The following is a 13,256-nucleotide window of genomic DNA, read 5'->3' as shown; positions in this document are numbered from 1 at the left end:
TGATGAAATAGTGTGGTGGTGGAGGCAAAGAGAAATTGACCTATGTGAGATAGATTTAGGAGGTAAGACTGAAGGACTTGGTGATGGATTAGATATGGTGGTGATAGAATAGGTGGGGTCAAGTAACTCCTGAATTCCTGGCTTGTGAAAATGGATGGCTGGTGGAGTTATTCACTGAGATAAAGAAACTAGAAAAGAAATAGGTTTGCAGGAAAACATGATTTTGGTTGCCTTGGAGACATACAAGAGGAGAAGTCAAGTAGGCATCATGGATGCCTGACTTTGAGTATGGAGCAGGGAAAAAGCTGCATACTCTGCATACCTCCCACTGGTAGATTTTCAATTATTGATAAATAACCTATTGATTAGACAACTTTAACCTATGATCCATTTCCACCAATACTTTTGTACAACTGTGGTATTTTATGCAGTTTAATCCCTCTTTGGAGGCAATTTTAGTCATTCTCTTCAAAATGTCATTATTTACTTTTTCCATCTTTTCTGTTTTTCACCCATATCATTGATCCAAATTGCTACCCTGGAAGTAGTTATTCATGACCAAAATGAAAATGAGAGAAATGACAGAGACTGCAAAGTAGAGGAATAGATGTGTTCCAAAAGTCATGGTTAATTATTGACCTTTCTATCAGGTTCAGATCACTCTTCAGATTCATTAGTATCTCTCCTTTGAATTTCCATATTGCCCACCTTTTCTTTAGGTAAGTTTGTTTTCTCTTTCTCATTTAGTGCCTCAGATTTTTCTGGCCTAGATGGGGTGTCAGGGCAGTTGCTTCTGATCACAGCATGGTTCCATCTTTGATAGGAATGTAGAGGAAAGGGGAATCCTGTATCTCAGAAGTGAGCACAGGCATCTTTTAGCAAAAGAACAGTGGGATCCTTGCTACCTTACCACTGGTAATGAGCATACTTAGGCAATTCATTCCCTAACACGAAGTGTTGGGGGTGTTTTGAAAACTACCATAAGAGAGAGCAGCACACTACTAGTGAAAATACTCATTTTATGGGCAAAATGCACATCTTTGTTTAGGAAGCAGTATTATACAGTGATAGCATGTCACTTCAGAGGCTCCTGCCCTACCACTAGAGGGAGAGAAAATCCTCTGCATGCAAGTATATTTGATTCCTTTCACAAATGGAAACCTTCTAGTCGGATGCATATTACATAGCCCTTTCAAAATCCTACAAGAGCACTGGTTCCCTTCTCCCCCAAGATTATGTGTCATTTCCAGAAGTGCCCATTGGTTTCCTCAAGCATGGTCTGGTGTCTAGGAGGGCACTGTCTTCCAAGCACCCCTCCTGTTAGTCAGGTGCTCCTTAGTTAGTAGGTGCTCCCACCCAACCTCCTACCATGGGACCATTTCTTACCTTCCTCCTGCATGCCAAATCTGTTATCTGTCAGAACTCTTACTGACAGCACTCTAGCAGAGAGAGCTATTTTGGTTCCACCAAAAAGGTGGCTGTCATTTGGAAGACAGAGATTTTCATTTTCAAGAAGCTCAGAAGGTAGCAGGACAGGGTTTCTAGCAAAAACATTTTCTTAGGGAGAGTTTCTCAGCTCTTATTTTATTCACATAATTGACACAGTACAAATAAATTTAGAACAAGTTTTAAAAAAGATATGTAAGCCAGAGCAGGATTTTTGAGTTGTTACTTATAAATGGCAATAGTTAGAAAGTATGTCTAAAATAGCATGCTTGGTTTTGTTTAGTATTCTTCAGAGAGTCTTTGAATGTCAGAGTTGGATCAGACTGGCTTACCCCTGGGTTTGACTCAAAATCTCCAGGTATCTATATAAACACATTGATTTTTTTAAACACAAATCATCACCCCCAAATCTAAGTTGTGTTTGACTGTAATCACTCCCTTTCTCATCCTTCTATTGGCTTGGGATGAGCGAAATGGTGTGAAAACATGGTGTCCTAGGATTTATGACTGCATGACTAATATGGGTACAATGTGAGAGGATGGTGCAAGTGGTTCTAATTTTTTAGAACCACTTGCATCATTTTTCACAATGAAGTAAACGATTTTAGTGGAAACATTAAAATTCCAAGTAGAATTTAAAGGAGATAGTTTCCACTATTCACTTCGACAATGTATCACAGCAATGTATCTCAAAATTTCTTTGTATATAATTTTGAAACTTAAAGTTGTGTTAACCAATTTATTCTTCGATAACTACTTTTTCCTGTGCTTTAAAGACGTTTAGCAGACTGATAAACAAAATGCCCCTTGTTGTCTAATGGAGCTGGCTGTAGTATTTCTTAACACAGTTGTGAGTTTAGTTCCTCTGTGGGACTATTAGTTTCTATCTGTTCCATGGCTTTAGTGCCCAGCCTGCTCTCTTAAATTTTGTGTTATGTGGTAAGGAGGAAGGGTAGCTAGGTAAGTATAAATTCTCTAAGAAAAAAAAATTAGAATGATGTACATATGACAGAAATTGACAGCATTATTTTCATGTAAGAAGAACACTGGCACTAGAAGGAAGAAGTCCTGTTTTTGAAAAGACATTCTGAAAATAGAAGTTTCCTTCTTAGAAAAACCACATTTTAAGATCCAGTTAGGTGTCATTAGGGGAAGAAGAAAGACGGAATAGGTACATGCTGGACAATTGGGAGAACAGGATTCATTTCCTTTTATTTTTACCATTAAGTCTTGATTCTGATAAAATACTGATGTGAAGGGAACAATTGCTTTTTCTAGAAGATTGCTTCAGGGCAAAGAAATCTATAACTTTTTCTTCCTTTCCAAGGCAGGGAAATAGAACACCCTGTCCAATGTCTTTGTAGAGATGAAGTGCCATCTGGGGAAGATGAGTCTAGAGCATAGCTGCTAATAGGCTTGCCTGGCCCATAAACTGTAATCTCTCCACTGGCTTTCCTTGTTTCTGGTCTCAAGGGACGGTTTGCTGTTTCCCCCGTCCTTTTCTAGAAATCTGACTAATCCTGGAAGCAAAGAGAAATTATGTGTAAGAAAGAAGTTCCACCTCTACATATCCCCATGACTCACCATTTACTTGAGAGAAGAGACTCCTGAGTCACAAGTAATGGGTAGTAGAACATGTTAAACACTGAGTCCCTGTAAACTATGTTCGGCATGTGGTAAGATTCCTGCTATGCACTAAGAAGCTGTCTCTTTTCTGTTTTGAAATTGGGTCTTTACCCTTCAAAGTTGCAGAGCTTATACACACACACACACACACACACACACACACACATTCTGAGTAATATCTTATTTCCAGATCATGTGCCTATAATGATGAACAGCTTTTAAATTTCAAAACAGATGATTTTTTTTGTATGTCAGATGGTTCTCTTGATTTTAAGTCTGAAGATTTTAAGGAGTAAAGTATGAATTTTAAGAACTACTCCACCAAAGACACAGGAACTCTGATGACAATTTTCCCTGAGTGAATGAAATCCTACTTGCTAATCGAAGGGAAGACGTATCAGACTCCACCAGGGTGGTATAGAAGAGAACAGAAAGGCTTATCTTACACATCCTGCCAGGTAATCCGTGTCATTACCTGTGAGTATCTGGACTGGGATCTCTACATCTAGGCTGCCCTTGAACCAAGAATGGATGGGCTGCACAAAGCAATAAAAGCTGAAGTCTTGTTGGTGGCAGAGCCTTCAGGGCTCGCCACGGTTTAATGTATGGCCGTTGAGAGGAGATTTAGGGCTCCATGAAGAGGTGCCAGATTGAATTAAAATCAAGCAGCTCAATTCAAACACATTAGCAATCAAATGATACAACTACTGAGATAAATGCAAAGAGAGAGACAGAAAAAAAATCCAGTGATTCATGAATACTAATTAAAGAGGGAAAGACCAACATAGACATTATTCTTGTCTCCTTGGAGTCCGACTCTAGCTTTTAATTCACCAGTAAGATTCGATAATTTGACCCAACAGTGATTTCAGGTTGATGCTGATTCCACACTTAGACCAGCTTTGTTACTAAAAGGTATTTTCACCCCTTTCATACGTAGTAAAAGTGAAAAGAGATGATACTAAAAATGGGGCTGGATGCCACGTTTTTCAAAAGGCAAAGGAAATCAAGATTATATAAAATGCCACTCTAGCAAATAACAAGCCTAATATTCTGTGTTCCTTCTCTAAGCTATTATCTTTATTTTGGCTGCCATAGGACATTGTTACGGTATTTCTGGGAAACATTTTGCAGTGATTCAGAGCCTGTGATTTTAAAAACTTTATATAGATTTATTCAATAAATGCATTACCTTCTATTTGCCACACTGAAACTCACATAATCTGATGAAATGTTCTCACAATTTATGGGGGTCAGTTTGACATTTTACAGTCTCTCAGAGTTTAGTGTCCTTAGCAGATGCCAAAATGAAGACTCTTGAGTTTAGGAAAGAAAATAATTCCTCTTGCTTAGTTGTCCAGACTAGCAACCATTTTAGGTGCCTGGGGCCTTTCTCTTGGGATCTATGACAAGAGGACATTCTGCTATGTAACAACCTCCCTTAGAGCAATTTTGTTTTCTAGAATAGTAGCTCACTTCCCTAAGGAAAACCAATATTTTGCTGTTGGCCTACATTGTTTATTGTTTTTTTTTTTTTTAGAAACTTCAACTAGACTTTTCCTTATGCTCCTGTGTTCTCTTTACCCAACAGAGATCTAAGGTGTCACTTATTTCAAAGTGATAATATCCATTTGTATTGGTTCTATTGTGCAGTGGATCACATGAACTGTGCTTCTTACTGTGTAATGGTCATTGTCCATGGAGTTGAAAAGTAAAATTGAGTATATGTCTTGTGTTAGATTTCTATGGCACCTTTGACTCAAATGTTGTGTTTACTCTTTCTTCTTTCAAAAGTGCTGTTATTTATTTTCGCTTGTCAAAAAACAGCAAGTGTGGAAGTGATAATTTTCACTCTGAAATATAATGTTGCAAGACAGGTCAAATTACGGAAAATCAATTAGTTTTTATTACAAGAGTCCTGTATCCGAGGTCCTATTTTTTCTCTAGATACCATAGCTAATGTCTGATCCTCTCCAAAGCAAATGTTAGGAGAAAACCACCCAAGATTTTTTTTTTTCTAAAGCAAAAAACAGATGAGGCCTAGGCATTTAATCTTGGTTAATTAAGATAGAGGCAGAAATAATTCCTCCTCTTCCTATACTTTAAAACCACAGACTCGTGAAAGAAGTTATTTACTTTCCGAGGCCTAAAATTTCCAAATACTACAACTGCTATATCCTACGATCTATGCCTTTTGATAGAAGATAAAGGCTATAATGTTCCCCAGGCTTGTGGTTTCATATATGTCTCATCACATCAAGAATTCTTTCTTCTCTGTTATCCTCTGATATAAAATAAACTAATAAGTTCAGTTAGACAAACATATCTAGGCCTTAAGTTTTCATTATTTCATTATGTTATGTTTTCATAGATTTACAGTTGAACATGCCTTTCTACCAAGATAAAAGTTGCCCCCAAATTCCCCTTCCTTTTCTTTCAGGTTTTAGGAGGACAGCTTTTGTCTCAAAGATTTATTTTGATGTCAGATAACTTATTATATTCCACCTGGGGAAACTAAATAGCTCTAAAAACAGGAGCACCATAGCACCGAAGATGTTTAAAGGTAAAGAGCATTAATTTCTGATTTCAGAATATCAGTGCTTCCATTTTCCCCACTATAGAACAGGCAAGCCATAATCAACAAAGTTTTCAATTAGCATTGACTTGCACTTAAAGCACAGATGTAGGAGAATCATTTTTAAAGAGTTGTTACACAACATAAAACTTGTAGTAAGTCAAGTTAGAACTCCTGTGTTATCTAGGGCCTACAATTAATTTTTAAAAATCAAAACTCTGTTAAAAATAGCCTTGTATATTGAATTCCAGCATGGCACTGCTTTTTGTAGGGCCATTTCTGTAAAATGCAAGTTTATTTATAGATTGCAAGTGATTCAAAGATGTTACAATATAAAAGGAAATGATACTCTAGAGTCTTTGTTCAGGGCTGTTTGGGGCTCTCTTAGAATGCCTAACTCACTCAGAGGATTGCTTTTAATCTTCAGAAGCAAAAGGAATTTCATAAATTAAAATTGTTGGCCAGATGGAATTTCCTGATTAATTTTTTAGTGTTTGGTGTTAAACATAATAATGAAAGGAAGAGTGCTAAGAGTAAACCCAATTAACATTTCATAAAATTTATTGCTCTAGATGGCTTACCCTTTATTTTTATGGTTTCCAACTACTGTCTTCCTGGACAGCCTGACTACCTGGAAAAACTGAGCATGGCCAACTTACTCCCTCCTTCTCTTCCCTTCCTTTCTTTTACTCTTTATTCAACTTCCTTCTCTCATTTATTCTCCATGTATTCCTTGAGTCCTTACAAGACTACAGGCATCATTCCAGGGCTTCCTTTGTCCTATTCTTTATGGATCCTGTAGAAAGAATATTTTTAGCAGTCTGTAGTAGCAAGTCATTGCTGCTATAATGGTGTCACTGTTGTTGAACAAGAGACTCTTAATTCCATCTGTAATCATACACACGAACTCACAGTTTCATAAAACCAGTCTTTATGAAATGAAAGTGAAGGTGGACATTCTCCCTGCATTTTTTCTTTAAAATTATTTTCAGTTTTACTGAGGTTTAATTAACAAAAATATTGTAAGATGTTTAAAGTGTATGACATGATGATTTGATACACACATACACTGTGAAAGGATTTCTACAATTGAGTTAATTAACACATCCCATCATCTTACATATTTACCTTTTTTTTTCTTTTTTTGGTGAGAACATTTAAGTTCTATACTCTTAACAAATTTAAATTCTATAATATACCATGTTATATATTAGATCCTCAGATTTTGTTCATATTGTAACTGAAAGTTGGTAGCCTTTTACCAACCTATCCCAATTTCCAGTCCCACCCCAACCCTTGGCAATCCCTTTTCTATCTCTGTGGCTGTGAGTTCAACCTTTTTTTTTTTTTTTTTTTTTTTTTTTAGATTCCACATTTAAGTGATATCACACAGCATTTGTTTTTTTTTTTTTTTGTCTGGTTTACTACACTTAGCGTAATGCCCTCCAGTTTCATCCACGTTGTTGCAAATGGCAAGATCCAATTCTTTTTGTTTTATGGTTGAATAATATTTCAGTGTGTGTGTGTGTGTGTGTGTGTGTGTGTGTGTATACAAACTGCGTTTCCTTTATCCATTCATGGACACTTAAGTTATTTCCGTACCTGTCCTACTAAACTGAGATTTTTGAGTAAAAGGACCATATCTTTCATGTTTCATGCCCTTTAAGTTCTCAGAACTCTATTAGCTGTACTGGCCACCATTTACCCATTGATCCTAGGGTTATTTCCCACTCACACCATTCATATGACTCTGTTAGGAATTGCCAAGCTGAGCTAGAATTCCATGTCAGGGCTGGCTACATAATTTGGGGCATCCAGTGCAAAATTAAAATGTAGAATTCATTGATTAAAACTTATTAGGAATTTCTAGATGGAAACAGCAAAGCATTGAGCCAAGCATGGAATCCTTCTAAGCACAGATCCCTGTGTCACTGCACAGTCTGCATGCACATGAAGCTGGCCTGCTACACACACACACACACACACACACACACACACACACACACAGCTACGGCTTATTTGACCTGAGGAAAGGAATATCTGACCCAAGTAAGTTGAATCAGAGTCCTTTCCTGCTTTATTTGTTTCTTTGTAACTAGAGAACTAAGAGAAGAAGTTTGTCCTAATTGGTTAAAACTGAGCACCTATCAGAAGTCTTGTTTCCAGCCATGTGAAGAAAGTCATTGATGTGCTAAACATACATTCCTCCATCCTATCTCAGACATGTGCAGGAGAATTTTGTAAATATGCAAGTTATCATCTAAAGTCCTGTTGGCCTGATAGTGTCCCCGCACCCCTGCAACTTACTATCCATTAGCCTTGAGTTTCAAGAGGTTGGATCACATGACCTCTTGAGCATTTTCAAGATCTAGAATTCTCTGGGTCTATAATCAGATTCTATCAGACTGACTTCCTCTATAACCATAATGAGTAGAAATATAGAAAATCTCCTGATTACTCATTTTTCTCAGTTGAGGTTCATAGAACAGCCATTTGTTTAGACCTTGACAGTATGGTGACCCCTTGAGATAGAAAAAAACCTTTCCCTTAAGGCTGGCCATTAGCCAAGGCAATTTTGCAGCAAGGTGATTTTGAGTGCTCCCTTGGAGGGAAAATCACTTAGGTCTAAGCAAAGAAGACCTCATACCCCAGGGAACATCTGTCTCCACATTTCAGTCTCTCCTTTTCCCAGTAGTATAACTCCAAAGAATTTTCTCAAAGAAGATTCACAAAAACACTAGCAAATGAATAAATATTGGCTCCTGGAAGACCTCTTCTTCTGGGAGCTAGTTTTAAAGAGTATCTTTAGGGCCAGGGCACAGTTATCTTCCTAGGACTGGGGTCTGGCTTTTGTTTTTTTCTGAATTTTTTTCTATCACTGTATTAGTCAGACTCTTCAAGGAAAGAAACAATGATCAATATTAAATGAAGGCTGTAGATGAAGTTTAAATTGAACAAGTAGTTCACAAACACACTCACACAGAAGCTTAGGGTACACTTAGCTGGATTTACTGCGCTATCTCAACTATTTTAAAACAGAAATGTGTATAAATTGAAATCTGTTCCAATGAGAAATAAGTCATTTCTGAAACATCCAAGAATGTAGGGTCCTAGATACAGAACAGCTTGTTGCAGAATGATATTTAAGCAGGTTGTCATTCTTAGGAAGACTCTTCTGTTTATGTCACCCTTTGCAAATTTGTAGGTGAAGATGCTAGAACCCATCATGGTGAAAATTCGTATTTTCACAGTGTCTACCAAGATCTACCCAGACCTTTTTTTTCCCCCTAATCATGGCTGGTTAATAACCAGAGCCCTGCTTCTGTGCACTGCCTCAGAGGTGAGAAATTGATACGTGTCATAATGATGACTTACTTCTACATTAATATTTTTAGTTCTTTCAATTGAATGTGATTTGGCTTTTTATCTCTTAAGTAAAAACAGAATAAAGCTGAGGTGAAAGCCATAGGACTGGAAGTGAATGAAAGCCTGCAAAGACAATCCCTAAGGGAGGGCTCTTCTACAAATGTCCAGAAGATTATGTCCATATGTCTTTCTGGAACCTTTGCCAAGATAGTCACAGGATCAAAATTACTTCTTCATGCCCATTATGCAGTGTCACATCTTACAGAGCCAAAGGAATAAATTCCAGACATGCAGAACACACGTCCCTTCAGCCTCTCTCAGGCAAGCTGTCAACTCCAGCATTAAAGCACAAATCAAAAAGGGCAGCCAGAGCCTTAAGACTTTTCCTGCTAACCTGTTCCCTACTGTCTGCCTTCCTAACGCAGTGGAGTGAGAAGCCTACAGCCAGGCCCTTGTCCTCCACACTGCACTCTCCCATGCAGGCATTCCTAGCCCAGAAAAAAATAGGGTCAGAAAGGAAGCAGGAAACAGAGGGAAGAGATTCTGTCAGGTAGAGAAGGAGAAAGAAGTCATATATTCATGAAGTCTCTAGTAAAGGACCTACCACAAAAATATTGACCAGTACCACCTCTCCTTTAGGTGGCTAGAAAGCATGCTTCAAATGCTGCTCCCCTTTTCCTCAGCATGCTTCCATTTCTCTCTCTCCCTGTGGTCTGTCCTCCATAGCCGAATGCTTCTGAATGTTTTCACTCTTAGAAACAGTATGATTCCTGTCAAACCACAGCTTAAACTTTTCAGAAAAGCTCTTGAGCTTTCATTTCTGCAACCAAGATCAGCAATCTGTCATGTACAGTGGCATTTCCAACCGACTGCTGGAAATCTCCACCTGGATGCCCTGCCAGCACTTTGAAGCCAACATGTCCACAACGTCTCCCCTCTGAGCGTCATGCTCCTTCTCTGGGCTTTTTTTCTGTTAATCAAAACGGTGCTCTCGGCCATTCTGGCCACAAACATTGAAATGACACATGAAAGTTGTCTCTCCTGTACTGTCGTGTGTGTTTGGTGATTGCCTGGCTTCTGGCATGGGTGACTCCAGGGAGGTGATGCCTCCACAGGAAAATGAGCAGTTGTGGGGAACAGGATACCAAGTGTGGTTTCAGACACACTGAGTTTGAGATGTCAGTGAGACATCTAAGTGGATACATGGAGGGCTGGTGGAAAATACCAGTCTGAAAAACAAGAAGTCTAGGCTGAAAAACGTGAATTTGGGAGTCTTAAGAAGGTATGTGGTGGTTAGGACCATGAAAATGATGAAATTAGCTGGGCTGGGGTGTATAGTATGATTTAAAAGTTGTAAATACAGGGGCACCTGGGTGGCTCAGTTAGCGGCAGTTAAGTGTCTGACTTCAGCTCAGGTTATGATCTCACAGTTCGTGAATTTGAGCCCTGTGTTGGGCTCTGTGTTGACAGCTTGGAGCCTGGAGCCCGCTTGGGATTCTGTGTTTCCCTCTCTCTCTGCCCCACCCCCGCTCATGTCTGTCTCTTTATATATTTTAATATATAAAATACATTGTCCTGAGAGCAAACATGAGGTTTCTGGGTCAGAAGCAGAGTTGTTATAACTGCATGGGTTCCTCACATTGTACACTCCCCTTTCGGGGCAATGTAATGAAAGTCAGATGTCACCTACATGTCATCTACAGGTCTATGACACATTCTGAGTTAATTCTGGAGTTTGGTGTAAGGTGTGGATTAAAGTTCTTATCTTTTGAAGTGGACATTCAATTGTTTCAGCACCATTTGTGGAAAAGACTATAGTTTCTCTACTGAATTGCCTTTGTGCCATTGTGAAGAACTCAGTTGTTCATATATGTGCGGACCTATTTCTGGATTCTCTAGTCTTTTCTACTGATTTATAGGTTTATCTTTTTACCAGTACAATACTATATTATTGTAGCTTTAAAATAAAACTTGAAATTGAATAGTGTCAGTTATACAACTTTGCTCTTCTCTCCCAAAGTTGTTTTGTCCTTTGAATTTTCCATGTAAATTTTAGAATCAGCTTGTCATTTTCTATAAAAACATTGCTGGGATTTTGATTGAGATTGCATTGAATCTATAGATCAATTTGGGGAGAGCTGACATTTAACAATATTAAGACTTATTTAATTCATTTAGTTCTTTAATTTTTCTCAGCAACATTTTACAGTTTTCAGTATTCAGACCTGGCATAGTTTTGTCAGATTTACCCTTAAGAATGTCATTTTTTTGGTGCTACAATGAATGGTATTATTTTTAAATTTAAATTTTTGGTTGTCACCAGGATACAGAAACATGACTGAGTTTTTGCAGACTGTATTCTGCAAATCTTCCTGAAAGTCACTTATTAGTTTATTGGCTTTGCTGCAGATTTCATCAGGTTTTCTACCTGAACAATTATATTGTCTCAAATAAAATTAGTTTTCCTTTTTCCTTTTAAATCCAGTTGCCTTCTTTCTTTATTTCTTTCTTTCTTTCTTTCTTTCTTTCTTTCTTTCTTTCTTTCTTTTTGCTTTATTGCATCAATTAGAACTTCTAGGATAAGTTTGAATACAAGTCATGAGAATGTACATACTTGCTTTGTTCTTAGGAGGAGATATGTTTTTATATATTTACCCATTACTTACCAGTTCCAGCACTCCCTTTCTCCTTTGTGTAGATATATATTTCTACTTGTTATCATTTTTCTTCTGCCTGAAGGACTTTCTTTAGTCTAGATCTGCTGCTGATGAATTACTGCAGCATTTGTATGTAAACAAAACATCTTTATTTTGCCTTTATTATGTAATGATTTTTTTTTCTGAGTTCGGAATTCTAGGTTGCACATGTTTTTTATCCTTTTACTTTATTATATTTTCTTATCCCTTTACTTTAAATGTTTTCCCAATGTCTTCTCACTTCCATTGTTTCTTATAAGAAATCAGCTGTAATCCTTACTGTTCTTCTCTACCTAACATATCTTTTTTTTCCCTCTGACCAATTTTAAGATTTTCACTTTATCCTGACTTTGAGCAATCTTATTTGATGTGCTTCGTTCTTGAAATTTTTTCTAAGATCTGTGGATTTATAGGTTTTGCCAGATATGCAAAATTTTCAGCCATTTTCAACTTCAAATATTTTTTTGTCCACCTCCCCTTTTTCCATTTCTGTCCTTCAGGGACTCTAATTTTATAATACTAGGTTTCTTAAAGATATCCCACAGCCTACTGAAGGTCTTTTTGTTTTTTAACTTTCCTTTTTCTCTGTGCCTTTTTATTTAGATCATTCCTATTACTATGTCTTTAAGTCACTAATCTTTTTTTTTTTTTTATTAATTTATTGTTTTAATTTACATCCAAGTTAGTTAGCATGTGGTGCAACAACGATTTCAGGAGTAGATTCCTTAATGCCCATTACCCATTTATCCCACACCCCTCTCCCACAACCCCTCCAGCAACCCTCTGTTTGTTCTCCATATTTAAGAGTCTCTTATGTTTTGTCCCCCTCCGTGTTTTTATATTATTTTTGCTTCCCTTCCATTATGTTCATCTGTTTTGTATCATAAAGTCCTCATATGAGTGAAGTCATATGATATTTGTCTTTCCCTGACTAATTTCGCTAATCTTTTTTTATATAATGTCTGTTCTGCCACAGGCTCCACCCAGTGTATTTTTCATCTCAGCTATGTCTTTGGCAATGAAGCTTATGAGGGAAGGAACATTACTTATCAGGTGGACATCAGTGTCCTAAAGAACTTTTACAAAATGAGTATTTGGCAGTTCTTCTCTTTATGCATTTGCTGACCTTCCCTTCTTTCGTTTCTAATTTTTATCCAAGGTACACATACATGGTTTAATATACAAGATAGATAATTAAAGTATATGTGTTAGTTAGAATTAGTTTCAGCTGCATTTAGCAAGAACCCAAAATGACAATGTCTTAAATATATAAGGTTTATTCTCCCTTAGTAAAAGCTCTTTAGTGCTAGATAGTCCAGAGCTTGTTTGACAGTGTCTGAGATTATCAGAAACATAATCTCATTCTAGCTTTCTGCTTCTCTGTCCTCAGTCACAGTAAGCTCCAGGCTTTCATGTCTGCATTCCAGGCAGCAGAAAGAAAAAAAGAAGAAGGATAAAAGGCATGTCATACTCAACAACTTCTGCTTACATCTCATTGGACAGAATGAAGTCACATTGCTAGATCTAGCTGTAAGTGTCATTGAGAA

Source organism: Panthera tigris, chromosome B1, assembly GCF_018350195.1.
Source record: "Panthera tigris isolate Pti1 chromosome B1, P.tigris_Pti1_mat1.1, whole genome shotgun sequence".
NCBI lineage: Eukaryota > Metazoa > Chordata > Mammalia > Carnivora > Felidae > Panthera > Panthera tigris.
Note: the sequence above shows the minus strand (reverse complement) of the source record.